This window comes from Malania oleifera, chromosome 13, assembly GCF_029873635.1.
Source record: "Malania oleifera isolate guangnan ecotype guangnan chromosome 13, ASM2987363v1, whole genome shotgun sequence".
Taxonomy (NCBI): Eukaryota; Viridiplantae; Streptophyta; class Magnoliopsida; order Santalales; family Ximeniaceae; genus Malania; species Malania oleifera.
In genome coordinates, this window is record NC_080429.1 from 1330935 (window position 1) to 1336934 (window position 6000).

Here is a 6000-nt window from a genome sequence, read left to right on the forward strand (position 1 = left end):
AATGCATATTCATATAACAGTTTATTCCACACTTATTTGGTAATCACAAAATCATGATTTTCATAATACAATTTAAAACAAATCAAGGCAAAGTCATCTCCATAACACAATATAATCAATAATATATCCACGATTTTCCAACGAAACCAGAGATGCAAAACAACACCCCATTTTTTCCAAAACTATAACGTAAAAACCCTGTAATTTTTACCCGTTAGATTTCCCTAAATAACTAGCCAAAATATACACAGGATCGTGAACCACAATTCTACCGAATCCGATCTTAAAAATAACCGATATAAACAGAATCCCCTTACCTTTTCTTGAAAATTCAAACATGAACTCTATGACTCCTAAACAGCGAACCAAGTTCCCAAAACCTATTAATCATAGTACGATAATCACTTACAATCTTACTCTCTATAGATCTACCAAAATAGAAATAAAAACCAAACCTTACCTCAATTTTTGGGTCAAAACCTGAAGACCTCAAAATGAAGATTCGTTCCATAAGAACATGTAGAGATTCATTCCCTGATCCTCGCAGTAACGTCAGATCGTCGATTCTAATGAAGAATGACAATGAAATCTAGAGAGAGAGAGAGAGTGGAGCTTTGAGTTCTAGAGAGAGAGAGAGAGAGAGAAAGAATTTTGATAACCTAGCCAAGAAGCAAAAGAAATTGATATTAAGAGAGAGAGAGAGAGAGAGAGAGAATTTTGATAACTTAGCCAAGAAGCAAAGGAAATGGATATTATTACTTGACGACTGAGAGCTGAGTTTTAATTAGCAACTACATGCAAGATTTTATTTTGTGGCTAGGGGTCAGGTTTTTGGAATAACAGAAAATATATGTGAATTAACGTTTTAAATGATGAACCTCTGTATTTCGTCACTGAACAATAGAAGGACCTTCGTCGACGAAACTGTGGCTTCGTGGACGAAGCCTGCTTAATTACTGTTTTACCCTTTTCTTATTTATTTATTCCATATCTCATAGGTCGGGTTCTTACAACTTTTGTTTTATTTGATTTAGGGGCCACACACTCGTTTGTGTCTTTGGGATATATCAAGTTATGTGGAGTAGAAATAAAGATATTAGATACCAAATTAGTTGTAGCGGTTAGACATGTTTTTTGAAATTCTCCTAAGGGGCGTATAATCGCCAAGGTGGAGATTGTTGTTTGTGGTATGAATTTTATACTTTGGTTTTCTTAAACAAAGAAGAAAGAAAAGTATGAAGGGGCAGCACAGTAGGGACTCATCGACGAGTGCCCTGTGATCGTCGACGAGTGTCTTGTGTTCGTCGACGAGAAGATCCTGAGAGGCCCAAAAGTTTAGAGTTTATGAGATACCGAGGGCAGAAAAATGGGATCGTCGACGAGTGGATAGAGTCGTCAATAAGTGTTCTTGGTCTCGTCGACGAAAAGTTTTGGGTTGCGAGCAGTTTTTTTTTGCATTTTGAATTTTGAATGTTAGGGTCGTTGGGTAATTGGAGGGAAACCTCTGAGGAACTGTTATATATGTCATTTTAGGTGTGTATTAACAGAGAGAGTGATCATTTGAGAAGTATATTGTGTACTTTGTGATTTCCTTAGTGAAATTCTTGTGCCATTACTTCCGTGGATATAGGCTTTGTTAAACCATGTAAATTTTGTTGTTGTTCTTGTTGTTTATCATTTTCGGGTTGTGTTTCATTTAATTGTTGTATTTATTCCGCTGTGCATCTTAATTAACCCATCCATATCATAACATTTTAAAATAATTATAAAATATATAACTTAACAAAATAAAAATAAAGTGTATACATATATAATTTGTTTTTATTCAATTTGTTTAATAAATATCTAAATAAATTATTAAAAGAAAAAACATTAATTTTTTCACAAACTTTATAAACTTTGGGTCACCAATTCAACCTAATATTATTTGGGATCCCGCTGCGCAATCATTATCGCCCTTTGTAGAAAAAATGTTTTTGAATTTTGAAATTACTTCTAAATGTGGAGAGCATTAATCAATGCAATTCATAACTATATTTATATTTAATATAAGTAGTGAATAAATTTATTATGTTGTAATGTTTATATGATATCAAAATGAAAATTCTAGAATTTTCTTAAAAAAAAAGAAACTCTTATAGTATTTTTGTTCATTAATAGTTTAATTAAAAATACAACTAATATTGAGAATAAAACAAAGGTTTTTTTTTTAACTTCGTGTTTATTCCAATACTTAATTTTTCTAATTTCTTAATTTTTTGTCCCATTTTGATATATTTTTTTTACTTTAAACAAATTATGTTGGAAGATGTAATTTGATTAACCAAAGATCAAAAAAATACTTAAACTACATAATAAATAAAATAGTTAAATTTAAATTATAAAAAAGAAATTGACTTGTGTGAACAAACTACTTTCAAGTCAACTATTTGTTTATTTTAAATAATTTTATTCATAAATTAGTTAAAATTTTTTTATTAAATATATTAAAATTTATTGACAATAAATAACAGAACAAAAGTCACTTTAACTCTTTGATAAAAAAATAGAGACCTTTCTCAAAGTTTTAAAAATGTCATAATCCTCCCTTTAGATTTATTAAAAAGACATATACCTCTCTCAGAAAAGATATATATATATATTTATATAAAATATAAGAGTTGATTTATGCCTTTTTTTTTTTATGAGATATTTCGTTGTAAGAGATAATTATCTTTGTATTAAATCTCAGGAAATGTTAATGTATTTTACCATAAATTATAATAACAAAAAAAAAATTATATATATATATATATATATATATATATATATATATTTCTCTCTCTCTCCCTCGCTAATAAAAATATTGCTATTGATATTGACCCACTTATGGTTAGACACACTAGAATAGGGTAGGCACTGGTTCCCACTTGATAGGCCTTTCATCCCTGTGACCTTGCCGCCTAGGGCTAGCCTACGCTAGGCCAAGTTGGCACGTGATCCAAACCCATGGACTAATAGGCCAATTTTTATTAACTTTAAAAAGTTATTTTTAATCTTTTTTGACTTCCCATTTTGCAAGTCTTGGGCGGCTATAGTTAATGATGAAGAGATGGTCCTCAATTTTGCACGACTTCTACTTTCCTTTCTGTACTTTTTATTTTTTCTTTTTTAATGCAATAACTCATCAAGATGTTTGTGGAGGAAAATAAAGTTTAGTTTTGGAGTTAATTAAATTAGTTATAAAATTAAAAATTATTTAGTATTTAAAATTTAAATTAAATAATTATGTTGATAATATCTTTTATAATTTGAATCTAAAGCTAGGATGTCTATACTACCATTTTTTAAGTCAAAAAAAAAAAATCTAAAAAAAAAATCAAATATTATATCAAGCTTGTGGCTTTACTATCTATGTTGTCATATTATTGAATGTAAGTTTGATGAAATGGTGAAAGAATTTTATAAAATTTTATTTGACAACAACTTATGTAGTTTAAGTAATTTAGTAGTACATCTATATGGATCTAATTACGACAAATATCTCTATTATGTTATCTATAAAACCTTGGTCCTCTTACTATTCATAGGTCCTTTTCCTTGCACGCATTCACTAACTTTATACCCAAGTTATACCCTTTCTCGGTTAGTTTGGAATCGTGATAGTGTTATCCTTTAAGAGGCAAAAGTTTCCTGCAGGGCACGAAAGATTCCACCCAAGATGTATCTTGTCCATTTTTAGCTTATAATAGGTGAGGATAGGACCTTTTCTAAGCCTCATGGTTGTGCAGAAGTTGACTAAGAGCCTTTATCAGTTAGTGGTTAAATTTGATACCTTGCACATAGTTTGCCATAGAGCCTTGTCCTTAGAGTAGAAGTTCTGCACAGGTATCTATCTTTAGATTACCCTGAAGGCTAATTTTTTGGTTGTTGATAGTCATTTTTTACCTTATAAAATAAAGACTAAGTTGAACATACCCAGTTCAACCCCTTTCTAATGACCCTAACTTATGAGGAACATAATCTTGATCTCCCTAATAAGAAGTTGGGATGTGAACATCTAAATTCAAGGCTAAGTTTGCAAATTGTCTTTTTTTTTTTTAAAATAAAACAATCATAACATAGACATTTGATAAGTCATAAAAGAAAGTATATATATATATATATATATATATATATATAATTATTACAAGAAGATTAGACGAAAATGTATAATCTTTCATTAATCTATAAGGTAGAATAGAAAAGAATAAGCATTACCAACTTTTTCATGAAAATCATTCCTATTCCACTTCATATTAAGATGAAATAATACATACTTTTGTATACATTTTCTAATAAATTATTAGTTTCAACCCAACTTTATTCCATTTCTAACTCGGTTTCTCACCACCAGCCAAAGGCAACCTTTCTCCTAGTCTAATTTACGAACTACAAAGTCCATAACAATGAGTAGAAATAAAGTGAAGAGAGTGAGAGAGAAAGAGAGAGAGAGAGAGAGAGAGAGAGAAAGAGAGAAGCCATAACAGGGTTTGCTATGAATTATCAAAGTGCTGTGTTTGGTAAGAATTAATATTAAAACTAAGAGGTGGGGCAACAGAAGCCTCCTGCCAAGTGCTAAGGACAATAGTATTCCTTCAATCCTTCTATCAACCCCATTAAAAATAAATCCATCATGTCCTCCATAGCCGCCTAGTATGACCTAAAAGATCCACAACACAATATATATAGAAGGACAAAGAAAAATTCAAATGGGCAAACTAAACATTTATGTCTTATTGCTTAAGTTTTTAATGCATTTATTATTGAATCGATAAGCATCTCCATATATAATTATAGATGAAAATTTTATTTTAAAAGTCTAATTTTTTTTAATACGATAGTGTTTATAGTCCTTTCGACAGTTGACTAATTAAAATAATAATAATAATAAGTCTTAAGTCTGTTAAGTCAAATCAATTATGTGAATCTTTTTTTGCGAATTTACTTGATCGAGAAATTTTCTTCTAGTAAGTTTTAGGTTTACCTCTATTTCTTTTTGAACAAATGACTAATTAGTCCACCAAGATAATGAGTCTGTCATTTATTTTTCTTTATTTAAATATTAAGATTTGATTTCATTTAAGAAATCCTAATTTTAAAATTCAAACTCTTACATCTAATAAAAAATATTTTAAATTTACTAATTGAACCATCCCAAAAACATAAGAGACGAATCATCTTCTAACTTTGATTTTGTACACAATTATCTCCCAATGAACTAAAAAACAAAAGACCTGAATCATTATCCATTCAACTTTATTAATATTTTTCTCTTGCATTCCCACAGAAAATTCTTTTGGATTGAGAATCATGTTGCAACCCTAGCCTTAGTCTCTAGCTCCAATCCCTTCCTTTGTCATGCATTCGTTTGAACTTCAAGTTATTGCAAGCAAATAAATTATAGGCCAAAACATAAATTTTGGATTATTTGGAATTTGAGATTGCAATTAGGGCATCCATGTACGCTGCTAGATGCATGGACACTAATGACAAAGAGCCTAGGACTAGTCCCTACAAACAGGCGGCCATGGGGTCCTACACCTACTGCCCCTGCACTATCCCTCACAAGGAGTCTAGGACTAGTCCCTACAAACAGATAGCCATAGGGTCCTCCTACACCTACCCTACTGACTACCCCGACCAAAAAGAACAAAGAAGATGTCACCATCTTTGACCCACTCTGCCCACTGAACCATTGATTCTGCAGTAGTTCATTTCAGTTCTATCTGCTTTGTGCCCATTCCCATCAACATCAAGATATATCACTTTTCCTAACAAGGTTCATAAATTTATGGCCAAGACTCTTAAATCTAACTTTTGTGACATCAAGCCCTTTTGAAGTTTGAAAATTATCTTTTTAAAAAATCTACTTTATAAAATAAATCAATGAAGAAAGTTTTAGTTTTATGTCATTAACTTTTAGTTTTTTTTTTTTAATTTTAATCACATCATATTAAATTTTTATTTTTTAAAGTATCT